This window comes from Asparagus officinalis, unplaced genomic scaffold (assembly GCF_001876935.1).
Source record: "Asparagus officinalis unplaced genomic scaffold, Aspof.V1 AsparagusV1_Un371, whole genome shotgun sequence".
Lineage (NCBI taxonomy): Eukaryota > Viridiplantae > Streptophyta > Magnoliopsida > Asparagales > Asparagaceae > Asparagus > Asparagus officinalis.
The window spans coordinates 14,263-33,669 of NW_017972636.1; the positions used below are offsets into that span (position 1 = coordinate 14,263).

The following is a 19,407-nucleotide window of genomic DNA, read 5'->3' on the forward strand; positions in this document are numbered from 1 at the left end:
TTTGTTTGCTTTAAATAACTTGATAATCTATACCTAAGAAAACTAGTGATATAAGAATTAAAAGAGAGTAACACTAAAATTTATATAGGAATTAGCTAGTGAGCGTAATCCTAGATTCCTAGTTTTATAACTTGATTTTATTTAGCTCTTTTATTTGATTATCCTCTTGGTTTTATTTTCCTTCTTGTTTTGGCCTTTATTTATATCAAATTAACACACAAACCGGCCTCTATTCTCTCTTTTCTATCACAATTTAAAAACCACTTTAGGACCTTTTTTAGAACACACCTCCCTCGTAGGATCGACACGGCATGCTACAACCACAAGTTGTGCACTCGCAACCGTTATAATTAGAACACATTAGCAACTAAAGGCAAACTTTTAATAATTTGAAACATGCCTTTTGTGATACTAAATTCTTACATTCAAGGACCAATTTCACTATTCGAGTGCATAAATGTTGATGTCTCTACTTAGGACCATACTACGTAACCGATGAGCTGCTGATTTTTGTTTCTCGCAAGTGTTTCATAATTACAACGGTTAGTTGCACTTGATTAATTTACTTTAGGTTTTTTCAAAAAAATTGATGATCTTATGCAAATGCCATGTTGAAGAAATTTGCTTTGTATGCAACTTAACATGATATATTTTCTATTTCCAACTAACATGATAGTTTATTTTATGCGAATTGTTACCCTATCTCCTGGGCTAGAACCCAACTCAAGAACAACTCAGGACATGATCAATGAGGACGAGGTTGATGATCATAGAATTCGGAGAAAATTCTTGAATCTAATTGCTAGAAAAATGAAGGTTTAAATCATTATTTACTTTTTTACTCAACAATATCATTATTTACTTTGATAAATGGGTTGTTTTCACTTTAGTGCCCTAAAGTTTACTAATTTTTTTACCTTTGATACCCCCAAGTTTTTATTTGACAGTTTGATACCATAAAGTTTATACCTTTTTTTGACCTTGATCCCCGAAAAAACTTGACACTTTGATACCCCATTGTTTACCCATTTTTAAAATCAGATACTCTAAATTTTGGGGTATTAAAATGTCAAAAATACAAGTGCTAAAAAAAGCTTTAGTTATCAATGTTCAATGGTGTAACCTTTGGGAAGTTAAAATGCAAGTAACCCTTGACAAAATGAAGGTAGACTACATTAATAAAAAAACTTATATTTTGCTAACCTAAAGATTTTTTCAATAGGCGGATGCTGAAAGAGGAACTAAAAAGAAAGGAACTGAAACAAGCTTCCAAGGTCTTTGACAAGGACCACGTGGTCATATCTCTACCGTTAAGGTGACTACGGCATCTACGTTATATATTATTTTAGAAATTTATTATATTAACTTATTATAATATATTTGATAGCCCTATTATAATTCTTATTTTTCACCATAACTTGATCCTCACTGTTTTTTATTTTAAAAGAAGATTCATGGATAAAAGAGTTAAAGTTCAGTCGTTGATTTTTAGGTTATGTCTCTATAAGAAAAAGGAATTTGTTATAGAAATAAAAGTATTCGCTCTTAGCAACAAAAATCAATAGCGGCGAAAATCCTCTCATAAATCCGTCGCAATTACATTTTTATTCTGTCGTTACCCACATAATTCTATAGCAGAGATGGGCTCGCGAAGTTTATTTTTTTTTGAAAAGAAGCATTTGACACTTTTGCGACGGAATATCTCGTCGCAAATGATGAAATAAAAAAAACGAAGTAAAGAATGTCCGATCCAACCCGTTAATAGAAAAGATATTTTCTGTCGCGCGCGCGCGCGCGCTCGCTCGCTCTCTCTCTCTCAAATTCTTGCGGTTTCCTCCTCCGAAGCAAACCCTAGCGATCTCCTCCGCTGCCTCCTTTGCTCTCAACGCCTCCATCGTTAGAGTAAGTTCTTGCTGAGGAAAACCCTAAACCTTACTTTTCACCCAATTGGGCTCAATATATACGTTTTGTTTTAGCCAGATCATGGAGGCCATCGAGTGCTTTTAGCGTCACTGTTCGCTACTGTTTTCAGGTAAATATTTTTATAACTTACATTTTAGGGCTTTTAATTTTGTGATTTGAATGACGAAACAGGAATTAATGTGATCTTGTGAGCTGGGTGAAGAGTATTTTGAATATTGTATTAGATAGTTATTTAGGCTCTTTGAGATCAATTCTTTTGATTAATTTAGGTTTTGTTTAAGAATTGAATTGGTTTGTAAGCCGACTCCTTTCATGCACCACCAATCCCCTGAATTCAAAGTTATGGATCTAAATCCGTAGGCTGCACTTCGTTATTATTGATATAATTTAAGATTTTAGGTCTATTGACTGATTAAGTTATTGACTTATGGGGTATATCTGAATTAATAATTATGAGAGAAATTCATAGAGTTTTATTTTGATGATTTGTAATCTTCATTTTTATTTATGAATTATTGTTTTTGACTTAGCTTTATTAAGAGAAATAGTTATCGTTTGATCTACACGTCTGATTGAAAAACGATGTTTACTGGTTCTATTGCCGATATTTTTCTATTATGAGTTATGACTATTTATATCTAGTATTTATATCTGGCCCTGCGCAAATATGATCCAGGCGCATATATGATATATCATATATGTCAGATATGTGTGGACATATTTGTAGGTATCAGGAACGAATAAAATGCGGATATGGTCGAATGGTCAAAGTTCTCATAAAGCTTATTATATGCAAATATATACCAGCTGCAATATAATTGAAATCTGCCAAGTTTTCAGCCTGATTCAATCAAGACTGGACCATATGTGGAGTAAGTGTTTTATAATCTATATTATGTTAAATAAGAAAGTATCACGAATCATGCCTTAATTAATGTTTCTATTTTTTGTAGTCAATATGATGAAAGTTTGCGACGAAAATGTCCCAACATATCCATTAATGACAATGCGAGGCTTCAAATCGAGGAGTTTGCAAATTGGTTACGTGAGCTTGTAAGTAAGATTATAAGTAGTCAATATATGCTATATATTATACATTTTGACACAATTTAACTTGACAGATTGTGAGAGATAAATCTATATATAGATAATCGCGTAAGAAAATTGGCACTCGAACCGGCTAAATCTGTGACATCTTTTGGTGGATGTAATGTCAATGGATTCAAGTTTCACACACAAGAGTATGGACAAAATAAGAGTACTATGAATAGCGGTGTATGTGTGAAAGGAAGTTGTTACGATGACCATGAATGTGACTTCTAAGGGATGTTGACTGAAGTGATAAAGTTAAGATACATTGGTGGAAATGAAGTATTGATATTCAAATGTTATTGGTATGATAATCAAAAGGCGCTTAATGTGGACCTCTTCATTTTGACAAACAGGTACCCATACTTTTGGACCAACTCCACACTCAAAGTAGATTTTCAGAAAGTCCCTTTTCAGTGAGTTAGATTTGAACTTCCTACCTAGTTGTCTAACTCTAATGAGATGAAAGATATGGAACATTTTCATGTTAAATACCAATCTATTACTTGGAATGAATTCACAATTGTAGACTGCAGTTTCATGCTTTAGCATGTCATTTGGGAGATCGAGTGATACAACCTGAGATGAACGACAATAGGTTTAGAAAGATGCTGATCAAATTTAGTCGCCAAAAAATTAAAATAGTTATAAACTTCATGCTGAAATTACTTCCCCTGAAACAGCCGTTCAAGTTTAAATTGTATGTTTTTGTTTGTTTATTTGTTCTGAAGAAGTGGAGTACAATCAGTTTGTCTTTAAAAGGGCATCTTGTTGAACAAATTCATGTTTGATGGTTTCAGATTAAAATTTTTTGAGCTTAAGGAATTTTGATAAGTTCACAAAGTTTATGCCAATTATGGATACTCAATTCCAGATGGAGTATATCATAGGACTAATATTTTCTTCTTACAATTGATAAGCTTGGCATGGGGAGTGCACTAGAGACACTATGTGAGCAAGCGTTTGGTGCAGGACAAGTCGCGATGCTTGGTGCCTACATGCAGCGATCCTGGATCATCCTCTTTGCCTCGATATTTGGTACATGATTGATGGTTCTAGTTGTACTCACTGGTGACCTCTGTAGAAATTGCAGTTGGTTCCATTCCATTTGGTGTCATCTTTTGTTAGTAAAAGTGCATCTTTAATTTTGATGTTGTGTCCATATCATTTATCTGAAGTATCTAGGAGTTTTTACGCTGAAAAATTAATTGGCAAAACAAACTAGGGTTGTGATTTAAATATTAACAATTTAAATATCATTTATCTGAAGTATCTAGGAGTTTTTAAGCTGGAAATTTTATTGGCAAAACAAACTAGGGTTGAGACTTCAATCTAATGAGTTTATGATCCTTGTGATTCCTAGAACCAGATATTCACTAGTTACCAAATACTTAAGACTTCATACTGTGTTGTTAGTTGCCGGTACCCAATAGCTCCCTCAGAAGCCTTCTGATTACTTGCTAAGACTTGTTTCTATTCTTTTTCAGCATGAGCATAAATGGATGGGAAGGCATGATCTTCATTGGGGTCAATGCTGCTATAGGGTAAGAGCCCCCAACATTATCACTTTATTTATAATGGAATCATAAGGTTTGCAGCTACCAATTTATGTTGGTCTGCTGTCATCAGTGTTCGAGTTTCAAATGAGCTTGGAGCAGGTAGATGGAGAGCCACCATGTATGCTGTAATTGTGGTGATTTCCACTTCACCTGCAATTGGTCTCTTTAGCATGGTCGGAATATTAGGATTGAGAGATTATTTCCCTGTCATCTTCAGAAGCGACAAAAATTCGCAGCGAGCATAGCTGGCCTTCTTGGCATGACCATGGTGCTTAATAGCATCCAGCCAGTGATTTCAGGTCCAAAGATTTCTGTTTTTCAAGTTGACATGCAGTGTCATTCATCAGTAATTATCTTAATCTCAATACTTGGAAAAGGATGATCTATGAGCTGATCATGGATTATATTTTGCTAAGAATAGCTGTTCTTAAATGAGTTTTCTTTCAAATTTTTTTATGAGGCAGGAGTTGCAATTGGGGGTGGATGGCAGGGAATGATGGCTTACATTAACTTGGGATGCTACTATGTATTTGGTCTTCCTTTAGGATTTCTTTTCGGATATGTATTCCACTAGGGAGTTGAGGTAATTGCTGACTTTTAATAATTAGCTTTTCAATAGCAGTTCTTTTAGCGGAGCTGTGGGTATAGCATTTTTGGAAGAAACCTTGCGCTGTTTCCTGTCCTATTAGCTTTGGAACATGCTACTACCTTACTAGCTTGGGTTGAGCAATTTGAATTTCGTAGTGAGAAAAAATTGTCAGGTTCTTGAACCGTAACTGGGACTATGCTTTTACCAAAAAAAGGGAGGAGGAGACTGTACTTGTCCCTCTCATTATAACTAACGAGAATTGATTCATGAAGCTAAACCCATTTGTGACTAATCCCCAAAATTCCTGCACATTTGTCGTACATTTCACATCCATTATTTTGAAACTCATTAGACATAGGCCGAATTTTTTTCAATACATACCAAAGTTCAGAACTATGAAAAGACTGTTTAGCTGTCTAGCTCAAAAGCAAGTAGTTTACAGTTATATAGTCAACATTATTTTGTTTAAATTAGAGCTTACTTTTTTTTTGGTTCTATTGAGTTTTTTTAAATTAAAACTGATCCAAATAAGAGAATTAGATCTAAGTGAATTTTTTGTTCATATATACGGTCTTATTGGTTCTTCAAGGGCCAGAACAGAGCAAGATGATGACGAGGAAGACAACAATGATGGTGAATGAATGATTTTTTTTTTTGTTTTTTTAGATGTGGAGTAACTGGAGTTGCAAGGAGTGATTCTACATGAAGAAATGCTAAATATGATTTTTTTTTTTTTTAGATGTGGAGTTGCAAGGAGTGATTGTACATGAAGAAATGCTAAATATGATGAGATTTTTGGAAATACTAGCATTATACTATATTAATATGGTTATAGCTAGCTTTTTTTTTGTTAGTAATGGGAGAAGTGCAGAGTTCAAGCATGGGAGAAGTGTAAGATAGGCTATGTTTTGTATTTTGATAGTGTATATGGTTGTAACTAGCTTTTTTGTCAGTAATGGGAGAAGTGTAGAGTTCAAGCACGGGAGAAGTGTAAGATAGGCTATGTTTTGTATTTTGATGGTGTAAGTTGTAAAGAATTTTCAGTTAACTATCATCTTATGAAAGTGGTTAGAAATCTTTTATTGCTTATGTGAGGCAAGTTTCGGTCTTGAATGGTTGTAAGCTAGCTCTATTGTGATGAATTATTGAATCTGATATTTTGTGAGAGAAATGTTGTCTCTATAGTGTTTTTGGTGAATGTTAATTGCAATGAGAATTTTGTCTCTAATATTTGTGAATAAATCTGCAACGTATTTGCAATGGAAAATCCATCACAGTTTATCAGCGACGGAATTCTATCGCTAGTATCGGTCACAAATAGTTAGCGACAAAATTTTAGAGTCACACCTACGATGGAAAATTCCCTCCCTGTTCCGTCGATGATTGTAGAATAGAACTAGCAACGGATTCCTTTTTTGATGCAATAGGTGGGCTTTAGTGACGGGGGATACAGTGACGGAGATGTTGTGACAGAAATCCGTTGCTATATAGTTTTGCTACGGAAGTCTACCTATCTGCGATGGAAATCTTCCGTCGTAAATACTTTGTTTTCTTGTAATGTGTAAAGATTAGCACAAAATACCCGCACTTCCTGTCCTAGCCACACCGACCACTTCTTGGGTTATCGGAGCTCCTCTCCGGCGACCACCTGCCCATGGCGGACCCCACCTACCCCCCTCCTCCTCAAGCCCCCTTCTTCCACATCAAATCATCTGGACCCACCAAATCCTAAACCTTCCTTCTTAGAAGGAATTAAAATCCACATCTCAAAATCAAAATCCCCTTAACCCCGCCTCAAATCCCCTTCTTTCCTCAACTCTCATCCTCCCTGTTCCGTCGATGATTGTAGAATAGAACTAGCAACGGATTCCTTTTTTGATGCAATAGGTGGGCTTTAGTGACGGGGGATACAGTGACGGAGATGTTGTGACAGAAATCCGTTGCTATATAGTTTTGCTACGGAAGTCTACCTATCTGCGATGGAAATCTTCCGTCGTAAATACTTTGTTTTCTTGTAATGTGTAAAGATTAGCACAAAATACCCGCACTTCCTGTCCTAGCCACACCGACCACTTCTTGGGTTATCGGAGCTCCTCTCCGGCGACCACCTGCCCATGGCGGACCCCACCTACCCCCCTCCTCCTCAAGCCCCCTTCTTCCACATCAAATCATCTGGACCCACCAAATCCTAAACCTTCCTTCTTAGAAGGAATTAAAATCCACATCTCAAAATCAAAATCCCCTTAACCCCGCCTCAAATCCCCTTCTTTCCTCAACTCTCATTCCACCCCACTCCCCTCCCCCAAGCCAGAACCCAATTTCAGCTCCCTCACCCTATGTCCCAATCTTAGACTGCCATTGATGAGGACAAGAATAGCATTTCTATATTTGCATTTGAACTTTAATTATTTCAGTTTTGTTTAGTAGTTAATTTGAATTTCGAATTTTGGTTTAGATTTGAATTTCAAATTAGGTTTAGATTTGGAAGTTAATAATTGGTTAGAGTGATTTGTGGGATTGTAATTGCTCTATAAAAGAACTCTGTAATCAGATTTTTGAATCATTGATGAATGAAAATTATGTTGGATTTAATCTAATAAATCTATTTGTGGGCACATATGATTAATCAATGTGTATTGCTATCTTTCAGGATAACCCACTAAAGTGATCAATTAAGTTGGGTTAATGGGTATTTAAATATAATCATGGGGTTATATGTGCAGATACCAGGTTGTAATTGTGATTTATTGAGGGGCTAAATTACAAAAATACAACATCTATAAATAAGGGGTTATGGTCCCTAACCTAGGGTTACATTCTCTAATTCTCTTCACCCCCATCTAGAGAGAAATTCGGCTAGAGAGAACCTTAAGGTTAGAAGATCAAAACCCATCTCAAGATCAAGCAATGGATTCAGGTATAAGCTTCCGCTCTTTTAGATTCTTGTTAATCTCTTTGAATTAATCATGGCTATATGGTTTTAGATCTCAAGTTTTGATTTAGATCTAACAAGTGGTATCAGAGCCACCTTGATTAATTCTTAGGGATTTAAGTTTTATTGGGTTTTTTGATCTTAAATCTCTGGTTAAAGATTCAGTTTTGTTTTTCGGATGAACAGTAAATTTTTGTTCGGATGAACAGTAACGAAAATTCTTTCGGATGAACAGTAAATTTTTGTTTGGAATTTTTTGGATTTTTCTTCGATTTTTTCTTGGTCTGGATCTGATTTTGAAAAATAAAATCGAGGAATTTTTTTGGGTTTGTCGGCGGCGGTTTCGGTTTGAAACCCTAAGGGTTCGTGCGTGAAACGTGCCGAACATTAAGGAGGTGGTTACCTCAAATTTTGGCGAAGCTGAAAGCTTCAAACGAACCTCGCGTTCGTTCAATTTTAACCGAACTTCGTGTTCAAACGAACTTCGCGTTCGTTATCAAGTGACCCTCGCGCTCAACGAACTTCGCGTTCGTTCTAATGTGAGCCTCGCGCTCAGTTCTAAGTGTTAGACCCTAGAGGGGGGGTGATTAGGGTCTTATGCTAATCTAATCCCAATTAATAGCGATTAAAATTATGTTGATCAATATGTTCTTACAAGAGATAGATATGAACAATAAGAACAATAAGAATATGCACCACGATATGTTTACGAGGTTCGGTCCCCACGACCTACGTCCCCGCTCCTCACCTCGAGGAGATATCCACTATCACAATCCGGTTTGGAAGCCGGAACTTCTACACACTCGGTTTATAAGTTCACCGAAAACTCTCACACTACACAGTCACTCAATAATCGCACTATACACACTAAGTGTAGGAATCTAGCCCGTGTCCTCCTCCTCAAGTGCTCGATTACAACCTCTCCCTAGGTTCGTCAATCGACGCCACTCCTATTGGATTTGACCCCGTCTCTCTCTCCTCACACTTCTCTCGGTGTACAAGTGTGTTACAAGTGAATCTCACAAATAAAGGTTCAATACAATGATTTGTTCTCAATTAACAAGTGAGAACACAATGAAGCTCACACTCACTAAATCCCACACCACAACCCACAATATAATATGAGAATATAAAGCTCAATAAGTGTGTGTGATAATAGTGAATGAAACTCAATAAAATATAACTCAATGAATATAGCTTAATCAATTGAAAGTGAAATAACAAGCTATATAAGAATGGGTTTAGAAAACTTCTCAATGGATAAGAAGAGCTGAGGAAATGATGATCTCAATAAGATTTGAAAGCCTCTTCTTGTTGTAGAAAACTTCTCTTGAAAACTGATTAACGAAACCAACTCTTAAACAGCTCTTAAACGAGATTAACAACTTGTTAAATAGCAAACTTGGATTTCTTGATTCTTGAGAAGAAGAACAGTAATGGGGTTTATATAACACCCCAATACAACAGCTAGAAAAGAGTAAAAGACCAAAAAATCCATTTTAAAAAATTTAGCCGTTAGGCTCATTTGTCAATGCGTCGGTCGACCGGTACGGTCGACCGATTAGTTCAAAAACCCTGAGAAAACATATCTTGAAGCTGGCGGTCGACCGACGTGAAATTCGGTCGACCGAATGGATATTTCGGTCGACCGACGGAAATTCCGGTCGACCGGAAAATACTCAAAGAAATTCTCAGAAAACAGACTACCGTCGGTCGACCGAGTAAAGTATTTTTCGGATGAACAGTAACTTTTGGGAATTTTTTGGATTTTTCTTTGATTTTTCCTTCAATTTTTTCCAATTCTGGATCTGTTTTGAAAATAAAAATCAAAGGTTTTTTGGGTTTGTCGGCGGCGGTTTCAATTTGAAACCCTAAGGGTTCATGGCGAAAATTAAGGAGGTGGTTACCCAAACGAACCTCGCGTTCGTTCAATTTTAACCGAGCTTCGCGCTCAACGAACCTCGCGTTCGTTCTAAGGTGAACCTCGCGTTCAACTCAGGTGAGCGTCAAGCTCAATTTTTTAACGAACCTCGCGTTCGTACTTCAGACGAACCTCGCGTTCGTACTTCAGACGAACCTCGCGTTCGTACTTCAGACGAACCTCGCGTTCGAACTTCAGACGAACCTCGCGTTCGTACTTCAGATGAACCTCGCGTTCGAACTTCAGACGAACCTCGCGTTCGTACTTCAGACGAACCTCGCGTTCGTACTTCAGACGAACCTCGCGTTCGAACTTCAGACGAACCTCGCGTTCGTACTTCAGACGAACCTCGCGTTCGTACTTCAGACGAACCTCGCGTTCGTACTTCAGACGAACCTCGCGTTCGTACTTCAGACGAACCTCGCGTTCGTACTTCAGACGAACCTCGCGTTCGTGCTTCAGTCGAGCCTCGCGTTCGAACTTCAGACGAACCTCGCGTTCGTACTTCAGACGAACCTCGCGTTCGTACTTCAGTCGAACCTCGCGTTCATTTTTTAAACGAACCTCGCGTTCGTTCCCAAGTTGAACCTCGCGTTCTTTTATCAAACGAACCTCGCGTTCGTTCATTTTCAGACGAACCTCGCGTTCGTGCTTAAGTGAGTCTCGTACTCAATACAGTCGAACCTCGCGTTCGAAGTTAAGGGAACTTCGTGTTCATTATGGTTAAGCCTCGGCTTTTCATGGGTCCACTTTGGTATACTTAATTTATTCAATTAAGTTATGGGCCCTAATTAAGCTGTAAGACCCCAATTAAGTTTTTGAAAATTCAGTTGATTTAAAATTTTTTTAATTTAAATCTAATTCAGTTTAATTCGGTTTTTAATCAATTATTTAATTCAAATATTATGACACTAAGGTATTAAGGTTGTCTCTCACTCCAATTGATTAATTGAAACAAGAAGTTGCCAAAGTAACCTCTCTTGTGTAGATTGTTCATGAGGAATGTGAGATGTTTGTGTGTATGCTTTCGTGTAAATATTTAATCGGCCCAAAGGAAGGTTAATATTTATTTAGACTGTATACACATCTGCGATGATAAGCGTGTGACAATTATAAGGTTTACATGTGAATAATGAATCGATCCAAAGATAGTTTCATTATTTGACATGAGTTATTGTCAATGTTTGATCATTGCAACAAGGTATCACTTACAAGTTAATATTACTGTCCAAAGACTTGATATTAATGTTGTGCCGGTATCTTGGATGGGGATTGTCATTATTTGAATTTTATTGATTATGGTTATTGATGTGAGCATTCTTTTGTTTTATTTCAGCTAATGCATCTGCTGCAACAATTTCTGCTAACATCAACTCAATTCCCATGCTAAATGGGACAAACTTCAAGGTTTGGAAAGAGAACATATTAATTGTTCTTGGCTGCATGGATCTTGACTATGCATTAAGAACTGAACAACCTCAACCTCTCAATGCGGATAGCACTCCTGATGTAAAGAATGAGCATGAGAAGTGGGAGCGTTCAAATCGCATGAGTCTTATGATCATTAAGCGTGGCGTTCCGGAAGCCTTCAGGGGCATAGAATCCGAAGGGATTACTAAGGCTAAAGATTTCCTTACCGAAATTGAGAAGCGTTTTGCGAAAAACGATAAGGTAGAAACAAGCACGCTTTTAGCTCGCTTGATTTCAATGAAGTATAAGGGCAAAGGAAATATCAGGGAGTACATTATGGAAATGTCTCATATTGCTTCAAAGCTTAAGGCACTTAAACTCGATCTTTGTGATGAGTTATTAGTGCATCTGGTTTTGTTGTCTCTTCCTGCACAATTTAATCAGTTTAAGGTCAGTTATAACTGTCAAAAGGAGAAATGGACTCTAAATGAGCTCATTTCATACTGTGTGCAAGAAGAAAACAGGTTGAAGCAAGATAAGACAGAAAGTTCTCATTTGGCATATGCCTCTAAGGATAAGGACAAGAAAAGGAAGAATGATAAGGAAGCTGCTAAGGGTCCAGTTGAGAAGAAACAACATAAGGATAATCAGGGTTTTTTCTTCTGTAAGAAGCCTGGACATGTAAAGAAGGACTGTACAAAATATCACGCCTGGCGTGATAATAAGGGTACGTTCCTTACTTTGGTCTGTTCTGAGGTTAATTTAGCTTCAGTACCTAGAAACACTTGGTGGTTAGACTCTGGTGCTACTACTCACATAAGTGTTTCTATGCAGGGTTGCCTGAGCTACCGAAAGCCAAGTGATGTTGAAAGACACATCTTTGTGGGCGACGGATAATCGGTATATGTGGAAGCAATTGGGCACTTTAGGTTGTTGTTAGGAACTGGTTTTTATTTGGACTTGAAAGATACTTTTGTAGTACCGTCTTTTAGACGGAATTTAATTTCTGTTTCTGTATTGGACAAATCAGGTTATTCTTGTTCATTTGGAAACAGTCAATTCAGTTTATCTTTTAATTCAAATGTTGTGGGAACCGGTTACTTGAGTATTTATGACAACCTATATTTGCTTGATACAATTGCTTCTTACAATGAATCCTTGCATGTGGAATCACGTGGTACTAAGCGTAAATTAAATAAGGAAAATTCGGCGACATTATGACATAAGCGCTTAGGTCATATCTCAAAAGGTAGAGTTGAGCGTCTTGTGTCTGATGGCATTTTGGATTCCCTTGATTTTTCGGACTTCAACGTATGTGTTGAATGTATCAAGGGAAAACAGACCAAAGTGAAAAGATTAGGTGCCAACAGATCTTCGGATGTCTTAGAATTGATACATACGGATATTTGTGGGCCATTCCCTACGGAATCCTGGAATGGTCAACAATATTTTATATCATTCATAGACGATTACTCACGTTATGGGCACCTATATCTTATTCATGAAAAATCTGAGTCTCTGGACATGTTCAAAGCCTATAAAGCTGAAGTTGAGAATCAACTCAACAAAAGAATTAAAACCGTTAGATCTGATCGTGGTGGTGAGTACTACGGTAGATATGATGGTTCAGGTGAACAACGTCCAGGACCATTTGCTAGATACCTAGAGGAATGCGATATTGTCCCACAGTACACCATGCCGGGTTCACCTAGCATGAATGGTGTAGCTGAAAGACGAAATAGGACTCTTAAGGATATGGTAAGAAGTATGATTGCTCATTCTTCTTTACCAGAGTCACTCTGGGGAGAAGCACTTAAGACAGCAGCTTACATTCTGAATAGAGTACCAAGTAAAGCAGTTGCTAAAACACCTTATGAGCTTTGGACTGGTCGAAAGCCCAGTTTAAAGCATTTACATATTTGGGGATGTCCAGCTGAGGCAAGGCCTTATAGGCCAAATGAAAAGAAATTGGACTCCAAAACAGTTAGCAGCTACTTTATTGGGTACCCTGATCGCTCTAGGGGCTATAAGTTTTATGATCCCACTATAAGGAATATTTTTGAGACGGGAACAGCAACATTCTTTGAGGATGTTGAGTTTGGGGGGAGAAATAAGGTTAGAGACATTAGTTTTGAGGAGGAATTGGCTTCAGATCCAATCCATACAGTTACTTTTGACAATATTCAGGTTCCTATACCTGTTGTTGCTCAAGAAGTAAATCCGGAACCTCAAGATGATAATGTTGAACAACTCCCTGTTCCAGAAGAACAAACTCAACAACCTCAAGAACCAGTGCCATTAAGGAGATCCACGAGAGAAAGGAGAAATGCTATTCCGGATGATTATATTGTATTTCTCCAAGAACATGAGGAAAGTAGTGGAATGTTAGAAGATGATCCAATCAACTTCTCTCAGGCCATGAAAAGTTCTAACTCTCAACAGTGGATTGATGCCATGAATGAAGAGTATAAGTCTATGCAAGACAATAAGGTTTGGGAACTTGTCCCATTGCCAGAAGGTGCAAAACCAATTGGTTGTAAATGGATTTTTAAAACCAAGCGGGATGCAAACGGTAATGTGGAGAGGTATAAGGCGCGTCTTGTGGCTAAAGGCTATACTCAAAAGGAAGGCATTGATTATACAGAGACTTTCTCTCCGGTTTCATCGAAAGACTCTTTCAGAATAATCATGGCACTTGTTGCTCATTATGATCTTGAGTTACATCAGATGGATGTTAAGACTGCATTTCTCAATGGAGACATTGATGAGATGATTTATATGGTGCAACCAGAAAACTTTGTGTCAGGAGACCCAAAGAATATGGTTTGCAAATTAAGGAAATCCATCTATGGACTCAAGCAAGCTCCTCGTCAATGGTATCATAAGTTTCAACAAATAGTTATCTCGTTCGGTTTTGAGATGAACATTGTTGATGACTGTGTATATCACAAGTTCAGTGGGAGTAAGTATATTTTTCTGGTTCTGTATGTCGATGACATCTTGCTTGCCACTAATGATATAGGCATGTTGCACGAAACCAAGAGATTTCTATCAAAGAATTTTGAGATGAAAGATCTTGGGGACGCCTCTTTTATATTAGGGATCCAGATACATCGAGATCGCTCTCGGGGTATTCTTGGATTATCACAAAAGAGCTATATCGATAAGGTACTTAAAAGGTTTGGCATGCAAGATTGCAGACCAGGTGACACCCCTGTTGCTAAAGGAGACAAGTTTAGTCTCAATCAGTGCCCTAAAGGTAACCTTGAAATTCAGGAAATGCAGAAGATTCCTTATGCTTCGGCTGTAGGAAGTCTAATGTATGCTCAGGTATGTACGCGTCCGGATATTGCGTACATTGTTGGGATGTTAGGCAGATACTTAAGCAACCCTGGTATGGATCATTGGATAGCAGTCAAAAGGGTTATGAGGTATCTTCAGAAAACAAAAGATTACATGCTCACATACAGAAAATCAGAACAGCTGGAGGTCATTGGGTAATCTGATTCTGATTTTGCTGGATGCCAAGATAGCAGGAAGTCTACATCAGGCTACATTTATATGTTAGCAGGAGGAGCTATATCATGGAAAAGTGTCAAACAAACACTTGTAGCTTCCTCCACTATGGCAGCAGAATTTGTAGCTTGCTATGAGGCATCCAATCAGGGAATATGGCTGCGAAATTTTGTCACGGGACTGCGCATTTTGGAAAATGTTGAAAGACCACTAAGGTTATATTGTGACAATAAATCTGCAGTAATGTATTCCAATAACAACAGGAGCTCAACTAAGTCAAAACATATTGACATTAAGTTCCTGGTTGTGAAAGAAAGGGTACAGAGTGGACAGATATCCATAGAGCACATTGGGACAAACTCCATGATAGCTGATCCTCTTACTAAGGGATTGCCACCTAAGGTCTTTCATGAGCATACTGCTCATATGGGTGTGGTATTATTTGAGGATATTATGTTTTAGTGGGAGTTTGTAATTGTGGTGTTTTATGTTTGGTTGTATTGTCTGATCAGAATAAAGTATTCAGTTAAGACACTCTGTTGCATTATGTTTGGTTTTGACCTCACTAAGGAGGACCAGTTAAAAATAGACATGTACTGATCACATTACATGTAATTTTTATGCTGCACATCCATGATTGATCTATGTCGTTTGATTGTATTGGTATATGTGACCATTGATGGGTCGAGTCACGATAAATGTGATGAAGGCCGCTTTGATCCTATATTGATATAGTCAATTGACGAGATTGTTCGGAAATACCTTTTTCAGTGATAGCAATTTTTGAGATCATAAGGTTATACACAATTTAAGGAATCATATGGTGCTCAAGTGGGAGATTGTTGGATTTAATCTAATAAATCTATTTGTGTGCACATATGATTAATCAATGTGTATTGCTATCTTTCAGGATAACCCACTAAAGTGATCAATTAAGTTGGGTTAATGGGTATTTAAATATAATCATGGGGTTATATGTGCAGATACCAGGTTGTAATTGTGATTTATTGAGGGGCTAAATTACAAAAGTACAACATCTATAAATAAGGGGTTATGGTCCCTAACCTAGGGTTACATTCTCTAATTCTCTTCACCCCCATCTAGAGAGAAATTCGGCTAGAGAGAACCCTAAGGTTAGAAGATCAAAACCCATCTCAAGATCAAGCAATGGATTCAGGTATAAGCTTCCGCTCTTTTAGATTCTTGTTAATCTCTTTGAATTAATCATGGCTATATGCTTTTAGATCTCAAGTTTTGATTTAGATCTAACAAATTAATTTTTCTTAACCATGGTGTGAAACCCTAAGCTTAGTTGATTTTCTTGTTACAGCCGTCATTCCTGTTCATCATCTTCTTCCTCCATACAATCAGAACCCAACCCCACACAGCCATCCCCTTTACAACCGCAGCAACCGCACTCGAACAGCCCACCGGACCTCCGCCCTCCTCCTTCGACTCAAGCAACCACCACCACCTCCACAACCGCCGCCAACATCGAACCCAAATCCCACCTCCACCGCCACCAAGTTCCACCTCCGATCCCTCTCCTCCAGCCGCCGCCCAAGCGCCTGAAACCCACCCTCAAAACAGCCGACGCCCAGTCCAACGACGCCCAGAACCCAATCCCACTCGTCCTCCTCCTCCCCCACAACTACCGACCCAAAGACAGAAAGAAAACCCCCGCTCTGTTCTTCTTCCTCCTCCAATTGAAGCCTCGAGCCCCGGAGATCGCTGCTCATTCGCCTCTTCCCGCCGCCTTCACCCTCTCCGCCGCCCGCCTTTTCATCCTCCCTGTCGCGTCTCCTTCTTTCCTCAGAACGAGTGAAGAGGGGAGTGCTGAGATCAGATCCAATCTATTCAGGCCCTTATTTATTTGGTTGGTTCACTTTGAGTCAGACCTGACCCGGATCCAAGTTGGTTCAGATCTGTTTATTTTGGGCTTCACTGAAGAAATTCTTCTAATGGGCTTTTGGATCTCTCAACATTTTTGGATAGTAAACTCTCAACTCAGTAATTTTCTGTTTATTTCAATTTATTAGTTAATTCTCTCAACATTTTTGGATAGTAAACTCTCAACTCAGTAATTTTCTGTTTATTTCAATTTATTAGTTAATTGCATGAGTAGTACATCTCTAAATTCTTATCATATATTCACTACGTAAATTAATATTGTGAGTTGAGAGAACTGAATATGTGACTGTTGAAAAATTGATATTGATCTTAGAACTTGCGAAAATGGTAATTAATATTGCGATTAAGTTATTCGAGATTGGAATTGTTTATGACTATCGTTGTAAATCTTGTTAAAAATCCATCTATCACGTTAATTATTTTTGAATTAATTTCCTGCCTAAGATCATAAAATTTTGATGAAACGGTACGTTGTTCGAATTAGATCGCTGATTCCGATAGACCCCCTCTCCCGTTTTACATCCTCTCCCGTTTTACATCAGCCATGCTTAGCGATCTTCTGAGCCTCTTAAACCTACCCAAGCTCTTCCCAAGATTAATACATGCTCTCGGCATAGTCATCCTTTTCAGAAGTCCTACGCACAAATGGTGTGGTCTAAAGGCCCTGGATTTGTTCAATCTCGTGTAGAGGCGGTGGAGAAAATTACTCGAGTTCCCTGCACAGGTGTTAATATTATCAGTTCTAACAAAGCTGGTATGATAGCATTCAACTTTGTGAATGCGAAGCTGCCTAAGGTGGAAGATTTATATTCTAATGTCGTAGTTATGAAATTTGCTGGTGGTAGACCATCCTTGGAAGAAAGTCCATCGGAAATTGAAAGCTAGGGAATTTCTTAGCCTTTCACCATTGGATGCTTCTCATCGAGATGTTTCTTGCTGAGGTTTCAAGAGGAAGCTGATTTGCTGAAAGTCCTCACTCAGCCACAAAATTCTATTAAATTATTTTCTACAAAATTTTTAGATGGCGTAATCTTTGCCACTTAAAAAGAAGATGCATGCCATGTACCTATATGGGTTTCTCTACCCAAGCTCCCTCTGCAGTACTTCATACTAGAGTTTTTTGAGACTGTTGCCAACCATGTTGGACGTTTCTTGTGCTCGGATAAACCTACAGTGACGCGCTCTAGTGTAGCTCGTACGCGTGTAGAAATCGATCTCAGGAAATCCCCTCCTACTCAAATTTGGGTAGGTCTTTATGATGGTTTTCTCCAACCTAATATACGAAAAGATGCCAAAATATTGTAACGATTGCCATGTTCAAGGCCATCTGAGTTTAGAATGTGTAAGCCACAATATGGACAAAACGACACATGTGCTGGAGGAAGGATCCCCTCCATTAAAAACACGCATGCGAGGTGTTCGACAAAATGTCCCTACGGAATCAGATGCACCTGTGTCATTGCAACATCAATCCAACACAATCCCTCCCTCCCACACCTTTGTGTGAGCTCCACTTCAAGTCCCAAATCCGTCTATAGTTGGCATTTCCTTTGATCACCACCAAAGTGTTCGACGAAATGCCAGCACTATTACATCCTCTCATTAGCCTCACCCCTCTCTGGTATCAATACGGAGACAGCCCCCCTCTGCTTAGGCTTCCTTTACGACTGTGGCTAGTGCTATCGGGACCGACTTAGAGTTGGTAGATTACGGCTCTGCTACAACCAAGGATGATCAAGTTCCTCTGAATTCGGATGAGAGCACCTCCCAGTCTTCAGGTCCTTTAGGGTTTAGTAACAAAAACCCCAACTTAAAAGAGGTAAGTCCATGCAAAGAAGATAGCAGTTCTCAATCTTTTAGTCCTCTAGGATTTAATATCAAAATACCCAAGAGAAAGATGAGACATCCAAGTAAAGGATGGTTTGTTTTCAGTCATATGACTCATTTAAAGCATTTTGTTTCTTCTAGGAGATCTTCTTCCACCCCAACCGAGATAATTCTAACTCAACTACTTATTTACCTATCAATAGCCTCAGTTCAGTGGACTTGGCTATTATTACTTCCAATTGTTTATATCAAGCATCCTCTGTCTTCTGCTGGTGTTGCTAGATTGAAGGCGCTCGAGAAAGAATGATCTGGAGCTGTTCCGGCCTTAATCCACTGGTCGACGATGTTCTTTGGTTTGATGATGTTGGGCTACCCTACGATACGTAGTTATCTTTTTTAGATGTGTTTAGTGAAGACCATAAAAAAAAAATCAATCTCAATAGTGGTGTATTTGAACATAAAATTATTATAAACGTTAGCGCTCATAACACATTAAAAGTTTTGGCACGCGATTGCAAACTATGATGTGTGTGTGTCATAAAAGAGGGTAAATCTCCTGTGCAACGTACGGATCTTAATATTACAAAATCACTACAGTCAATAATATTAAGATATTTTAATTTTTTACAGTTATTTTTTATTCACTTTAAAACTTGTAGTATAAACTAAATATATTATTTATAGCATAGTGAAATAACATTATACCCTTTTACAGTGATCATAGATGCTT

At 38.1% G+C, this 19,407-nt stretch overlaps 1 pseudogene; it reads left to right on the plus strand.

Annotated features, from left to right (window-relative positions):
• Positions 1–1,994: 1,994 nt before the first annotated feature.
• On the plus strand, positions 1,995–6,122 carry LOC109827690 (annotated as a pseudogene).
• The last annotated feature ends 13,285 nt before the right edge of the window (positions 6,123–19,407 follow it).